Source organism: Equus quagga, chromosome 8, assembly GCF_021613505.1.
Source record: "Equus quagga isolate Etosha38 chromosome 8, UCLA_HA_Equagga_1.0, whole genome shotgun sequence".
In the NCBI taxonomy this organism is placed as follows: Eukaryota; Metazoa; Chordata; class Mammalia; order Perissodactyla; family Equidae; genus Equus; species Equus quagga.
Window position 1 is genome coordinate 36,678,152 of NC_060274.1, and position 15,672 is coordinate 36,693,823.

At 40.1% G+C, this 15,672-nt stretch overlaps 1 protein-coding gene and 1 pseudogene across 2 annotated transcripts in view; one reads left to right on the forward strand and one right to left on the reverse strand.

The window, feature by feature from the left end:
* Positions 1-15,672, forward strand: part of RALA (RAS like proto-oncogene A) — a 69,729-nt gene that overhangs the window by 25,333 nt on the left and 28,724 nt on the right. The window lies entirely within an intron of this gene.
* On the reverse strand, positions 6,360-8,797 carry LOC124243295 (cell division control protein 42 homolog; annotated as a pseudogene).

A 15,672-nucleotide genomic window follows, 5' to 3' on the forward strand; every position in this document is an offset into this window, starting at 1 on the left:
AAATTTGTCCCATGCCTTCCCTCCTTCTTAGCCTCTTCTTAGAGCAAAAATTACTTTCCTCTTTCCCATAACCACTTATTCCTTAGGACAAATTTACTTTTTTAACAAAAGAAACAAAAATATCTCCATTCCTTGTACCTTCTTCACTGAACACATACATTTTCTTGTAGCATAAAATTTTTTTTTAATGTGGCACAAGGCATGTCCATTAATAGACTTAAACATCTTTTAGTTTCTCTGTAATAAGCCCAAGGTAGATGAATCTAAATGAACCTATGTTTAGTAAATAATGTCTAATATTTTATCCTACTTGGAAATGATCCAGATACTCAATAAATTTTTATCATTTTACTTATTTGCAAAACTCTAAGGTTTCAAGTTGCCAAAAGGTCTTGGAGTTATTTTTTTAAAATACATTACCATAACACATAATTACTGTTAAAAAGTTCACCCAAAGACTTCTTGTCTTACTTACATCTATTTAGTTTACTCGTTCCCAGTAATTATATTTAGATTACCTACAGAAACTTCATGAGACATTAGACAAAGTAAGCCATCATTTTTTTTGCTGCCAACTTTTATAACAGAGATAACATGAAACTGTTTAACTTTTGGTAAACCTAGGTAGAACTAAAGTTTTATATTTAATTATGGTAACTCTAAAGACATGCCCATTTTAATTAACCCAACAAACTTAAAATAGCTTTTATTTTCCAAAGATTATTGTCTATCGCGTTAACTTGAAAAGCATTTGGGTTACTTTCAGTCGTATTTCTTTTGAGAGTATGCCAATTTATATAGCGCTTGTTTGTTTTTAAGCCAATTAAATAGAGCTCTCTTATAAACTAGTCTGTAATACCATCCAGAGGTAGAAAAAGATTACATATTTATAACATGCATATATAGGCACACGCATGCAGACAAATGTCTTATAACCTCTGTTTTTAGATTTTCCAGCAAGGGTGCCTCCATAGCAGTCTGCTATGTCCACAAAAGCTTCTTTACCCCCTTTTTTTTCCTTCAGTCTTAGTGATGCAGGGTCGGTGAGCCAAGGAGTCAAAAGAAAGATTTCTTGGACTCTCAAGATCTGGTAGTAGTGCTCTTTTATTTAGAGAATAGTGTGGAAAAGCACGTGGACAGGACCCATGGGCAGGAGGAGGTGCTGCTGCTGGCATGGGAATAGGACCCACGGGCAGTCAGAGCTGTTGCTGGCATGGGGAGGTGCTGCTGCTGCTGCTGCTGCCGCTGCCGCCGCCGCTACTGCTGCCAACATGGGTGGAGAGTAAGGCTAAATTTAAGGCATAGGTATGTGAGCCATCTCTTTAGAAGACAAAGGAAAGAACATGTAAAAAAGTTAAAATGGTATCAGTGCAGATGGGGTCTGGCCATTGGGTGGTCCCACAACTTTTAGTTAAGAATCAAATCGGATTAAGTAAAGGCCAGAAGCCACCACCCTAAATCAGTTACATGAGGTTGCCAGACAGTAACCAACTTAAGTTCTTGCCTTTGGCATTGATTAAGAGTTTCTAGAGATAAGGCCATCCCCCTTCTTTCTGGTACAGAGAGGAGGCATCTTTACAGATAGAGGTTTCACTTACAAATGTAAATGTTTCCCAACAAAGGGCAAGCAAACTCTGCTCCTCGGAGCCTGCTTCTCATCTGCAGTTTTAAAATTAACCAGCCTAAAATCCTCATCACTAGGAGTTGACAATGGTCTAGATAACAGCTCCCAGAGAGGTTACAAGCTTTTGGGCATAAACGGGAAGTTAGTTGCTTATCAAGGCCTGACATACCTGTCCAATTACATTATCCTTCATTTATTTCTTTCCCTCAAAGTACAAAATTTTATTTTAGCTTAGTGGTGGGGAAAGCCTGTCAGGCTCTCACTGTCAGCTTCCAATTTGGCTAAATTTCTGATTGTAAGTTACTAAATCCTTTCAGATATCTTGTCAGGTTTCAGCCGAGATGAACAGTAAATATTTCTAGCAGTATTAAACAACTCCATTAATTCTTCGTTTTAGTTTCCTCTTGGCTGTTTAAGGGAATAATGTAGCAATTTACCAGAAAATCTCTCATTGTCTTGTTAACTCTGGGAGGGACCCGTACAAGCCCTTCCTTTGAAGGTAGATATAAGGCTGTAAAGCCATTAACTGAGTGAACTTTTGTATAGTCTTTTAAGGTACCTCGCATATCTTCTTTTCATGAGAGTTTTTGCAATGAAACTTTCACTAAGGCTGTTTGGGAATTTGGAAGCCTTTGCTTTTAAGTGTCCTTCCTAAATGATCTTATCTAATTGGAACATTCCTTCTAATAACCGTTGTTATTTCCCTGAGGGTTGGTAGCAGTTTGGTAGCACCCTAGCCACGAATGTACCCTAACCCCCATTTCTGCCCAGCCGTATTTGGCCGCAAATGGGGTGCAACCCACATTTCTGTCTGTCCGTATTTTGGGCTCCCAACCTGACAGTTACCAAGCCAAGCTCTTAGGACAGGAAACAATCTCAGTAAGATTTTGCTGTTCTTCATAAATATTTGTAGCTTCTGGGGCCATAGTTTTTAAGCAGGTATGCCAGAAGGGGGTGCATTTCATTCCTCAGGAATTAAAGATTGAATTCAATTTGTCTGGTCCTCAGTTCTCAAATCTAGTGTCCAAAAAGACCAGTTTTGTAAAGTGGGAAGAGCCCCAAAGTGCCCACTGTAATTTTAAGTCATCTCTGGCCTTATGGGTCCACTGAGATAGACATTTCCTTCCAAGAGGGAGGGCCATAATTCTTAAACGTAAAACCTGCTGGAGTTCCTGAGGGAGGAAGTTCTCGGGGAAACATTAGAAAATGAAAGTCCCATGGTAAAGAAAATCACCCATGGGGCCAGCCCCGTGGTGCAGCGGCTAAGTGCACACGTTCTGCTTCAGCAGTCCGGGATTGCCAGTTTGGATTCTGGGTGCGGACATGGCACTGCTTGGCAAGCCATGCTGTGGCAGGCATCCCACATATAAAGTAGAGGAAGATGGGCATGGATGTTAGCTCAGGGCCAGTCTTCCTTAAAAAAAGAAAGAAAGAAAGAAAATCACCCACCTAGCATGACAATAGGATTTTTTTTGTATGCACATTAACAGGGTTAGCTAAGCCCTGGTCTCTTCAAACCAAACTAATACCTAAGAGGGATGTGCCTGCGGTTGGGGACTGTGTGATGGTTTTACAGTGTATCTCCTTGCATAGCAGTTTTCTTGAGGTTGACAAGCGATCTAGTGTCAATGGAACCCATTCTCGTCTAAGCTTTTCCATGACCAACTCATCCTATCACAGGAGACTTCTTGAGGTCTTGAGCACCCTAATGGCTCTTAAATGCCCCACCCATGCCCATCAGTTTTATGGCCTTGGCTTCACAGATGTCCCTTAGCAGTAGCTTTTACCTCATGTGCGTATTAACCCACAGCAGAGTTTGTCTAAGCAGAAATTTCTACCAAGAGATTCCCCTCAGCAACAGCCCTGTAGGTCGAGTAACCAGGGAATCCCCTGCCTGCTTGAGAGAAACCTCACCTGCGAGCATGAAAGCCGCCGCACCGATCCAAAGGAGGGCACTGGCTTCAACCAGAGGGAGGGATGTCTGAGCCGAAGAGGCCCCCCCCGCTGCCCCCCGATCAGAGGAGTCAGCTGTCCGCGCAAGCGGCTGAGCACACAAAGGGTTCATGTTGGATATGATCCTATTTCCAGGGGACACTGGTCCTCAAAGGTGAGATCGCTTCAGGTCCTGCTTTCTGACCCCATATGTCAACCTACAAAAACAGAAACCAGTGTAAGAGGCAAAATGTTTATTTGGAATCAAAGAATTGCAATTCAAGGAGCACAGATTCAGGTACAAATGCATATAATGTCCCACTAGGAAGTAAAAGTCAGGGGCTTTTAAAGGCAAAGAGGGGAGGTTTATTACAAAGACTTTTCATTGCAGCTGGAGGCAGAGAGCTAGACTTGCTAAACATTGACTGTTGATTCGACCTTCAGAGAGTCCGTAATCCTCAGTCTTTGTGACCAGGATGTCCGTTCTCCTGCTGACTTCTCGAACAGTTGCTTATAAAACAGTTGCTGTTTTGGCTCAGTCCAAGGTTCGAGATAGCAAGGCAGTTTCTCTGGAAAGGCAGCTCTGACTCCATTTTAAAATGGCACCGCTATAGTCAGTTTTGACACTGTTGAAAAGCTCCTAATAATTAATATGGTGAGAAGCACTGGGAGAAGTATGTCTAGAATGCTCTGGAACCACCAAGGAATTAGACACTCAGGCCTGGAGAGCATTCCGAAGGCTGGGAATGCTTCACAGAAGAGGTTCTGTTTAAACAGCTTTCTCTACCTTTCCGTACACATTCGCATCACCCTATTAGGCAAAAATGTTTTAATTGAAAATGTTTTGATCAAGTTATATGGATCAGTAACTTCTTCCACCATTGATTTAATATGATATCAAATATGCCTTGAATTGTTCATCTTAGAAATAGCTAAAATGTGTATTTATAGAGTAAGAAGGAATTTAAATTTAATCAGCTCAGTCTCCACCACCTCCTTTTCGTTCTGTTTGAATTCTTTTTTTTTTTTTTTTTGAGGAAGATTAGCCCTGAGCTAACTGCTGCCAATCCTCCTCTTTTTGCTGAGGAAGACTGGCCCTGAGCTAACATCCATGCCCATCTTCTTCCACTTTATATGTGGGACGCCTGCCACAGCATGGCTTCCAAGCAGTGCCATGTCTGCACCCGGGATCCAAACTGGTGAACCCGGGGCCACCGAAGCAGAAAGTGGGAACTTAACCACTACGCCACCGTGCCAGCCCCCTGTTTGAATTCTTTGATGGGAGCTTACAGATAGTTCATTCCATTTTTTACTATAATAACAGAAAGATCCTGCCGGTGAGCCAAAATCTGCCTTTCTTTCTCTTTTTCTCAGTAATTTTAGTTTTAAATTCCAAAAATTTTGTCCCAGTCTGTGGCTTATCCTTTCATTTTCCTTTTGACAGGGAATTTGTTTTTTATTATTAACTCAATCCATTTGATGTATTTCACAAGGTGCAATTCTTTTTTTCATTCAGGAGTGAAAGAAGTTAGAAATTTAAACTTTAAAAAAGTCAGCAAATGGCAAACAAATTTCCTTGAAAGTCACAGTCACATATAGAGTGCACCCTAGAATGGAGGAGGGACAAGTCAGGTTCCACCCACTTTCATCAAATAACGGACCTACTCAATGGTGCAGAGAAAAGGCAGCCTTCAAAAGGATTGCGATGCTAGATGAGGCATTTACTGTACTCCTTGAAGAGCACCGGCTAGGAACCTGTTTTCTAAACTCCATCTAGGAAGTGGAATATGGAATCAGTCTGTCCTCTTCCTCTTAAGGACTGTCTCCTGGCTAATGAACTGTTACAAAGACTAAATAAAAACAACCCCCCCCAAAAGAAACAAAAACCCACTAAGATGTCTCAGATTACTCATGAGCGTGGAAGAGCTTCAGCAATCTGAATTAATCTGTTACAGTCGTCACAAGCATGCGTTGCTTTTAAACAAACAGAAAAAATTTCTTGAAATGGAACAAAAGCTAGTACTAATCACTTTTCTGACAAACACAGTTACTCAAAATTAACTCGTATTGGGAGAGGGAAGGGGGCCCGTACCTGTGGACCTTGTCTCACACGAGTGCGAGTGGTAGGTGCAGGGCGTTTGTCATTGCAGTAGTCCCCACTTACTTGTGGTTTCGCTTTCCACCGTTTCATTACCCATTGCCAACCACGGTCTGAAACTGTTAAATGGAAAATTCTGGAAATAAACAATTCATAAGTTTTAAATTGCGCACCATTCTGAGTAGCGTGATGAAATGTGGAGCCACCTGCCCGTTGTTAGTCCTTTAGTAGCCGTCTTGGTTATCAGATCAACCGTCGTGGTATCGCAGTGCTTGTGTTCAAGTAGCCCTTTATTTTACTTAATAATGGCCCCAAAGCCAGGAGTTGTGATGCTGACAATTCGGATATGCCAGAGAGAAGCCGTAAAGTGCTTCCTTTAAGTGAAAAGGTGCAAGTTCTCTACTTAATAAGGAAAGAAAACATCATATGCTGAGGTTGCTAAGATGTATGGTAACTTTTTTTACAGTATATTTTATAATTGTTCTATTTTATTATTAGTTATTGTTGTTAATCTCTTAGTGTGCCTAGTTTATAAATTAAACGATCTTGGGTGTGTTTGTATAGGAAAAACCATAGTATATAGAGGGTTTGGTACTATCCACAGTTGCAGGCATCCACTGGGGGTCTTGCAAAGTATTCCCTGTGGATAAGGGGGGTGCTACTTTATTGCAAAAACAAATTTTAATTTTTAATCTTTAGTTTGATTTAGACATTGCTTGTAGTCTGATGCCGACACCAGCCGTGCAGAAAGGGCTCTGGAGAGACGTCCACCGGGCGCACACCTGTGCTCCTCCTCCGCTCTGGAGGCCGCAGAGCAGCCGATACCGCTTCATCAGACACACGTTTTAGTCCCTCTGTGAGTGCAGAGCACTCCACATGCTCGACAGCCTCCAGGCAGTCTGGTGGCTTCTCTTCATTCTTGGCAAGTTTCTCAGTAGTAGAGGAGTCATCTTTGGGGCCAATTTGGGTCCCACATGCGAGAAAGGCATCTTGGCACAGTGGTGAGTTATCTCTGGTGGCTGCTTTTCTTTCGTGTTTTTGAATGAGGACAGACTGAACACTGACAAACAGTGGAAATACTTCTGTCTTTGGAAAACTCAGTGGTCATAATCTTCTTGCCCTGCAGTATCAAGAAGCCCAAGAGTCTGGCTCTCCACCGATCATAACTATGACTGCATAGTTGTTGAAGACAGTCGGTACGTCTTTGCGTGGAAATTTGTTGTGTAGGATATCAGGAGGCAGGTTTACCAACAGCACCATCTCCCACAGCAACATTATTACTTGTCTGTGTTACTGAGACAGTTTTGTATCCACCTTAAATATTTCAGGTTCGATGTTGACCTCAGCTCCTCCACCGGGGCATTTCTCTCCTTTCATTTTCTTAACTGTCTTTTAAAGAACAGAAAATTTTAATTTTGATGTAGTCCAATATATCAATTTGTTCTTTTATGGATTATGCTTTTGGTATTATGTCTAAGAAATCATTGCCTGACCCTCTGCTTTCTCCTAGAAGTTTTGTTGTTTTAGGTTTTACATTTAGGAATGGTCCATTTTGACTTAATTTTTGTCCATGGTGCAAGATATGAATCAAGTTCATTTTTTTGCAAGTGGATATCTAATTGTTCCAGTATCATTGTTGAAAATACTCTCCTTTCTTTACTGCATTGCCTTTTGCACCTTTGTCAACAGGTGTCAAAAACTGTAAACAACCTACATGTCCATCAGGAAGTGAATGGGTAAATGAATTGTATATCCATGCCATGGAATACCGTGCAGCAATAAAAAGAAATGAGCTATTGATACAAGCAGCAAGCTGGATGCATCTCAGAATTACGCTGAGCACAAGAAGTCAGAGTACATAGTGCATAATTTTAGAAACTCTGGAAAATGCAAACTGATCTATAGTTACAGAAAGCAGATCAATGTGTGGAAGGGGGGGATTACAATGGGGCAAACTTATAAATATATGCAGTTTATTATATTTCATATCTCAATAAAGCTGTTACAAATTAAATTCTAAAAAATTACATAGAATAACTCAGTGAACTTTTGATAGCCAGAAACTTTTTTCTTTTCCCACTCATTAATCTTTTCTTCATACTGTAACTCCATTTATTATTCCTATTAAAAAATGGTGTGTGGATCTGAACGTAGCATTCGGAAAATGTGATCATAGTAACTCACTTCAAGTGTACCTTCTGTTTCTTTATTCAGGTCGTTCTGGCCTGCCAGTTCCTACACGGCCTCTTAACCTTCCTTGGTATCATTGTTCAGCTACCTGCAGATCTACTTGTAATCATTTAACCCAAACTTCCCTAAATTGTCTACCAATATTTCATTAGTGGAAGTTGAAAAATGCGTCTGGATCAAGGTTACAGGGATCAAGGATATAAGGTTTAAAGGGAGAAGAGTGAAAAAGGAAATGAGCAGGGGCAGATAACATAGGGAGACAGTATTAAGGAATTTAGATTTTAACCTAAGAGCAATACAGCGTCTTTGAAGAATTTTCTGTAAGCCATGTCAAAGTGATTTCACTTTTTATGGTGATAGGTTGCACTTACGTAAAAGGGCAGGCAATAATAAGGGGCTTTCTATCAGACCCTTCAGTATTTTAGTTAATGTATAGTTTTTGGGGTGGCAGAGTCAAAAGCCCTATTCTGCTATCTTAAATTTGTTCACGTGCTTTGTACATTATAGTTGCATCTTGTCAGCTGAAATAAAACCAGCAATTCAAAATTGAGACCTACCTGAATTTACTTGCTTCTAACTGTTTCTTGGATTTATGAGAATGACAGCTTTATTTAGGCCTAAGAATTTAGCCTTCTGGAATTAAATGCAGGCCTCATCTATTCATGCTTGCTGTTTCTCAATATGAAATCTTGTAAAATAGCTTGTAAGAGCTTTGATATTTTTTCTTCCTTTCAAACCCGTAGTCAAGGTTCACTAAATTGGGATTAGTTATGATTCTCTGTGAAGGCACTGCTGATGCTTGATGACAGCAAGAACCCAGAAAGGAAAAGAGGTGGTTTATGAGCGGCAGCCAATTATCTGGCAACCAGAATGTTTTGTTGTTACAAAGAGTCTATTGTAACAAGTCTCTGTCTTCATACAGCACCTGGCACTGTGTAACTGAGACCGAACATGGCGCATAACATGAAACTGGTAGATTACGTTGAGGCCAGTCCCTCAGGAGGTTAGTTAAACTCAGTCCTCCAGTATGATGAATTGGTGAATGTAGAAGCCTGTAAGTGGGTACCAGTTACTGAGGAAAACAAACGTACTCAGCCCGTCCCTTGAACTGAACCCTGGGTTTGGGGATAGAGCAAAAGAAGGATAAGGAATATTGGCTTCAAAAAGTCACTTGTGAATACACAGTGATTTCACATCTGATCTAACCACACTGGCACAGATACATAGAATCCGCTGGATCATAGCATCCTGGGTCAGATCCAGTTTTAACTCTACCACAACTTTATCTGGAATTTCTTGCAAGTGACTTAACTATTCTCAGGCTCTTATTTGCTCATATGAAAAAATGAGAGGATTAGACTGTTTTAAGACTTCTTTCTGTGATTCTTCAGTTGCATTATATTTGCTGAAAAAACATCTTGCAGTGAAACGTCTAGGTAAAAATGAAAGTAACTTGTTAAAATCATATCACATGTAAAACTGGAAGAAATAGACTAGTATACTGAAGGATATTGTATTGGGTGCGGTCCCCAGGAAAAATCTCGCTTTCCGTGAGGCCTGGACCTTCCCAGTGTTACCTCTTTGATCATCAGATTGTCCTCTACATTAGTTGAAGCCTGTAGGCCTTAAATGGTAATGAGGTGCTACACTTTGCTTCTGACCACTAGTTTGAATTTAGCTGACCATGTTTAATGTTTTAATTTTAAATGTATGATTGACTTTTAGTGATACGGTTGGAACAGATTGGAGGTTGACTTGTACGTGGCCCTGCTGCCCAGCCTCTGATTCCCCACCATTCCTGAGGAGCCATGGCTGTGCCCAGGACGCCCCTTAGAGCACTCTCTTGATTGCTCACCGCTCCTCACCACACACATCCTCCTCCTCCTTTCTCTCCCTTAGAGTATAGGACATGCATTCTAGGCCATGTTCTTGCTGTTACACATGTTGAAAATGACTGAGGAGGGTTGTCCCTTCCTTGAGCACATAGACAGTTGCTAAGTGTGGGATTTGTTTTAAATTAACGTTCTGCGGTCTGTTCTTCTGCCACCGTCAATCCGTCTGTGACCCCAGTGGTCTTTATCCCAAACATCGCAATGATCTGCCCGTGGTATCGGCCCTGACTCAGGTCCTCTTTCTCAGCTGCCTCTCTGATCCTCTTATCTCCCCATAGAAAGTCTAGGTATACCTTTGCCCACCTCTTGCCTAATGTTATCAGACTTTTAACAATGAGTGTAAAGAACTTAGTGCCTGGTACAAAGTAGTATGTTTGGTAAATGTTAGCAGTTTTTAATCTTTGGCTGCTTTTTATTAGATGAATCATATGAAATTGCTGTTCTTATATGTAAAAAAAACTCACGTTGGCAATTCCATATGGTTCAACCTTAGAGATGTATGGAGTGTTGGCTCTTAACCAGAATGCAAATTAGAATTATCTAGGCAGCTTTTTATAAAAGATATATACACTGTCCCCGTCCTAGACCAGTGAATCAGGATCTTCATGCATGAGTCCTCGGTAAATGCACTTTGAAAAAGCTCCCCAGGTGGTTCTAATTCATACTCCTGCTTAAAAACACCTGAGGGGGGCCGGCCCCGTGGCTGAGTGGTTAAGTTTCACCAGTTCGAATCCTGGGTGCGGACATGGCACCACTCATCGGGCCATGCTGAGGCAGCGTCCCACATGCCACAAGTAGAAGGACCCACAATTAAAAATATACAACTATGTACTGGAGGGCTTTGGGAGAGAAAGGAAAAATAAACTCTTAAAAAAAACACCTGTGAAAGAATCTGCCCTTCAGGGTATTTTTCTTTTAATGTAAAAGTTCTTTTAGACCTGTATTTTTTTTTTTTTTTGATGAAGATTAGCCGTGAGCCAACATCTGCTGCCAATCCTCCTCTTTTTGCCGAGGAAGACTGGCCCTGAGCTAACATCCGTGCCCATCTTCCTCTACTTTATATGTGGGACAACTACCACAGCATGGCTGGACAAGCGGTACCATGTCCACACCCAGGATCCGAACTGGTGAACCCCGGGCCGCCAAAGCCGAACATGCGCACCTAACCGCTGCGCCACCGGGCTGGCCCCCCTGTATGTTTTTTAAATAGTCAGCTGTCTGGTCATGAACTGAAACTTTAGTTTTGTGACTCCACAAATTACTGTCATTTTCAACTTTAAGATGTGATCAAATCTCAAACTAAGATTTATCAGTAGCCAATGTTGGAAAGGAAAATCTAGGTGCTACAAGATGTTTTCATTATTTTCAAGGAATTTCCGAGTCTTTCTTTTCCCTACTTTGTAATTTCACGTTATCTCTCACATAACTGAAACTTAGGATTTTGCGCTTTTCGAATACACCTTTGCCTTTTCGTGAAAAAGAGAGTGAACAGTACTAAGCAGGCCACGGTTCACTATTAGTTCGCCATGGCTCACAGCGCAGTTTGCCTTCATGAGTCATAATTTCAATGTAGCCAAGGGAAAGTGGAGGGAGTTTCTTTGAACAGTGGCTGTCTCCCTTCACTGGGGCTAATTTGTGTGTTGTGCTCTTATTATTAACCAATGTTTTTAAATCTCTGGGTAAGTGGGCTCTAGATAAGCACACAATTATGAGCGAAGTTTTCTCTTGGTTCGTTGGCAACTGTAGAGAAGAACATTAAAACTCAGAAAAGAGTTTTCTGAACTTTTTTCCTGACTCTCATTATCACGTTCTCTAATTTGCATTCCTTCAGAATGAAATGTGCTTGCTTTAGTGGCATATATACTTTTTTTAAAATAGAGAGTTTAGTGTGTCTCCTGTACAAAAGTGACTCAAATATGTGAAGCATTTCTTTAGAAATACATATATGCACTAACAATGGGCAGCTTTTGGTGTTTAATGCAGAAAAATTTTTATCAGGAAGGAATACTGAATTTCATCCAATGCCTTTTTTCTTTTCTCTTGTGTCAAATATGTGGCTTTTCTCATTGGGCTGATTTATGTGATTATATTATATTATAGCTTTCTTAACATTAAGCTATTATTGTATTTTATGAAATTTCTGTTTTAATAAATGAAATTGTAATACGGCTTTTCTTTTTTGCTGTGACTATTGCTATTTTGGTACCACTGACTTTATTACCCAAATGAAATGATTTGGGTAGCTTTTCTGTGCTACCCATGAGAATTATCTTTTTATGTTTATAAGAAATTGCCTCTAAAACTGTCTGGGCCTCAAGCCTTGTAGAAAGATCATTCTTACCAGTTTCTCTCATAGTGGTAGTAAAGTTTAGGTGGTAACCACTTGGGATCTGGATTTTTTTTTTAATCCTGGCTCCACACCAACAGTGATTTGGGGCATTTTTGTTAAATTTTTATTTATTTATTTTTATTTTTTATTATGTTTTATTGAAGTTATGATAGTTTACAACATTGTGAAATTTCAGTTGTACATTATTATTTCAGTCGTTTGTTTTTTTAAGATTTTATTTTTTCTTTTTCTCCCCAAAGCCCCCCGGTACATGGTTGTATATTCATAGTTGTGGGTCCTTCTAGTTGTGGCATGTGGGATGACGCCTCAGCATGGCCTGACAAGCGGTGCCATGTCCGCGCTCAGGATTCGAACCGGTGAAACCCTGGGCCGCTGAAGTGGAGCATGCAAACTTAACCACTCGGCCGCGGGACCGGCCCCTGTCAGTCATCTTATAGGTGCATCCCTTCACCCTTTCTGCCTACCCCTCCCCCCTCTTCCCCTTGGTAACCACTAACCTGCTATCTTTGTCCATGTGTTTGTTTATCTTCCACATAATGAGTGGAATAATACAGAGTTTGTCTTCTTCTATCTGGCTTATTTCGCTTAACATAATACCCTCTAGGTCCATCCGTGCGTTGTGAGTGGGACGATTTTGTCATTTTTTTAAGGGCTGAGTAGTATTCCATTGTATATATACCACATCTTCTTTATCAGTCATCAGTCAGTGGACACTTAGGTTGCTTCCATGTCTTGGCTATTGTGAATAATGCTGCAATAACACATGGGTGCATAAGTCTCTTTGAATTGCTGATTTCACGTTCTTTGGATAGATACCCAGTAGTGGGATGGCTGGGTCATGTGGTATTTCTATTTTTAATTTTTTGAGAAATCTCCATACTGTTGTCCATAGTGGCTGCACCAGTTTGCATTCCCACCAGCAGTGTATGAGGGTTCCTTTTTCTCCACAACTTCCGCAACATTTGTTATTTTTTGTCTTGGTTATTATAGCCATTCTAACAGGTGTAAGGTGATATCTTAGTGTAGTTTTGATTTGCATTTCCCTGATGATCAGTAATGTTGAGCATCTTCATATGCGTATTGGCCGTTTGTATGTCTTTGGAGAAATGTCTGTTCATATCCCCTGACCATTTTTTGATCAGGTTGTTTGATTTTTTGTCGTTGAGTTGTATGAGTTCTTTATACATTATGGAGAGTAACCCTTTGTCAGATATATGATTTGCAAATATTTTTTCCCAGTTGGTGGATTGTCTTTTCATTTCAATCCTGTTTTCCATTGCCTTGTAGAAGCTCCTTAGTCTGATGAAGTCCCACTTGTTTATTCTTTCTATTGTTTCCCTTGTCCGAGAAGACATGGTCTTGGAAAAGATCCTTTTAAGACTGATGTCAAAGAGTGTACTACCTGTATTTTCTTCTAGAAATCTTATGGTTTCAGGTCTTAACCTTTAAGTCTTTGGTCCATTTTGAGTTTATTTTTGTGAATGGCACAAGAGAATGGTCTACTTTCATTCTTTTGCATGTGACTGTTCAGTTTTCCCAACACCATTTGTTGAAGAGACTTTCTTTTCTCCATTGTATGTTCTCAGCTCCTTTGTCGAAGATTAGCTTTCTGTAGTTGTGTGGTTTTATTTCTGGGCTTTCAATTCTGTTCCATTGATCTCTGTGCCTGTTTTTGTACCAGTACCGTGCTGTTTTGATTACTATAGCTTTGTATAGTATATTTTGAAGTCAGAGATTGTGATGCCTCCAGCTTTGTTCTTTTTTCTCAAGATTGCTCAATTCGGGCTCTTTTGTTGCCCCATATGAATTTTAGGATTCTTTGTTCTATTTCCATGAAGAATGTCATTGGGATTCTGACTGGGATTGCATTGAATCTGTAGATTGCTTTAGGTGGTATGGACATTTTGACTATGTTATTCTTCCAATCCATGTGCATAGAATGTCTTTCTCTTTACGTCATCATCAGTTTCTTTCAGGAAAATCTTATAGTCTTCATTGTTTAGGTCTTTGACTTCCTTGGTTAAATTTATTCCAAGATATTTTATTGTTTTTGTTGTGATTGTGGATGGGATTGTGTTCCTGAGTTCTTTGTCTGTTAGAGTATAGAAATGCAGCTGATTTTTGTAAGTTGATTTTGTACCCTGCAACTTTGCTGTAATTGTTGATTATTTCTAGTAGCTTTCTGATGGATTTTTTAGGGTTCTCTGTGTATAAAATCATGTCATCTGCAAACAGCCAAAGATTCACTTCTTCATTGCCTATTTGGATTCCTTTTATTTCTTTTTCTTGCTTAATTTTTCTGGCCAAAACCTCCAGTACTGTGTTGAATAAGAGTGGCGAGAGTGGGCACCCTTGTCTTGTTCCTGTTCTCAGAGGGATTGCTTTCAGTTTTTCCCCGTTGAGTATAACGTTGGCTGTGGGTTTGTCATATATGGCCTTTATCATGTTAAGGTACTTTCCTTCTATGCCCATTTTATTGTGGAGCATTTTTTAAAAGCTGTGTATGGCTCAATTTCCTTACCTGTAAAATGTGGATAATAGTTAAAATGTCTTTGGAGAGTTTCATGAGATTATCAAGTACTAGTTGAGAAAATGTCTGACATACAGTAAATACTGAATGAGACACTAAATGAAAATAATATTTATTTTCCTCCAGTATTATTGTCCTATCTCCAAGTATTATGATTTTCATAATCACCTGCTTTTTTTTTTGCTTTCCTTGGAATTCCTCTTCCAGCTTCTTGAGCCATATGATTGGTTGAATGCTTTGTATAAGACAGTTCTGGAAGAATACAGAAATTCAAAAATATTCACACTGGCTGATAGGACCACACAGGTCACTTTTCCCATCTGCCGTTTACTCTCCGAGTTATATATGATGAGCACACGTTACTTTTATAATCATGAAAATTGTGGAGGGAAGAAGGAGCTCAAGTCCTGTACGCACATGTGTGCGTGTGTGTGTAGGGAGGGGTGTGATTAACATTGACGATAAATTAAGAGTAATCAACGGCATTCAAGATAGCCCTTGGAAATGAGTCTGACGAACAAATTTGCAGTGGAGAATTTCATTAATAATACTCAAGTTGTCATTAAACGTAAGTTCAGATCCTACATTTATTGTGTCAGAAGAAGTTTTTAATTAAAAACTGGTATTTCCAGGGTCAGCCCAGTGGCATAGTAAAGTTCGTGCACTGTGCTTCAGTGGCCCAGGGTTCATGGGTGAGATCCTGGGCGTGGACCTGTGCACTGCTAATCAAGCCATCCTGAGGCAGCGTCCCACATACAAAATAGAGGAAGATTGGCATAGATGTTAGCTCAGGGACAGTCTTACTCAAGCAAAAAGAAGAAGATTGACAATAGATGTTGACTCAGGGCTAATCTTCCTCACCAAGGAAAAAAACAAAAGCAATATTTCCTGTACATTTGCTATGTCCTATGTTGACTAAAATAATCCATAAGCAATCTATAAATGAAAATTTGGGAGAGTTTATTCTGAGCTAAAATGTGAGGACCATGGCCCAGGGCCTTTCTTCCCGAAGGAAGAAAGGGCACCAAAGAAGTGGGGTGTACAGAGTGGTTATAT